This window comes from Octodon degus, unplaced genomic scaffold (assembly GCF_000260255.1).
Source record: "Octodon degus isolate 3935 unplaced genomic scaffold, OctDeg1.0 scaffold00019, whole genome shotgun sequence".
NCBI lineage: Eukaryota > Metazoa > Chordata > Mammalia > Rodentia > Octodontidae > Octodon > Octodon degus.
Window position 1 is genome coordinate 12012937 of NW_004524595.1, and position 662 is coordinate 12013598.

Below are 662 nucleotides of genomic sequence, written 5' to 3' on the forward strand. Positions count from 1 at the left end.
GAGCATGCCTATCTCCCGGACAGTATCTAGATTGGAAGTCCTGGTGGATGGAGATATCCACTGAACAGGCCCAGGCTAATGCTCGGAACAACCAGCTGGCCTGGGACGCAGACATGTTGCTAGGGCAAGGCCGATTCGCTAATCAGCAGATTGGCTACCCCCCACAGCTATATGCCCAAATCAACCAGTGCGCTTTTCAGGCCAGGAGAAAAGTCTCTGCTAGGGGAGAGGTTCATGGACACCTGACGAAAATAGTGCAAGGCTCTACTGAGACCTTCTCAGATTTTGTGGCTCACATGATGGAGGCTTCTGGTCGGATTTTTGGCAATCCAGAGGAGGCTCTGCCCCTGGTTAAGCAACTCATTTTTTGAACAATGTACCAAAGATTGTAGAGCAGCCATTAGCCCCTATCGGAATAAACCCTTGGAGGTCTAGATGAAGCTCTGCTGAGATATTGGGGGGCCACTGTCCAATCAGGGCCTAGCCGCTATGATGGCCAGCATGCTGCAGAGAGGGGTCAGGAACACAGGAATGGGTCAGGGTGCTAGGCGCAAAGAGGGATGCTTTAAATGTGGAAAGCCCAGACACTTCAAGAGGGATTGCCCGATGGGAGGCGATTCGGGGGGCCCGACAAAGTGTTTAAGATGCAAGAAAGGCTCCCA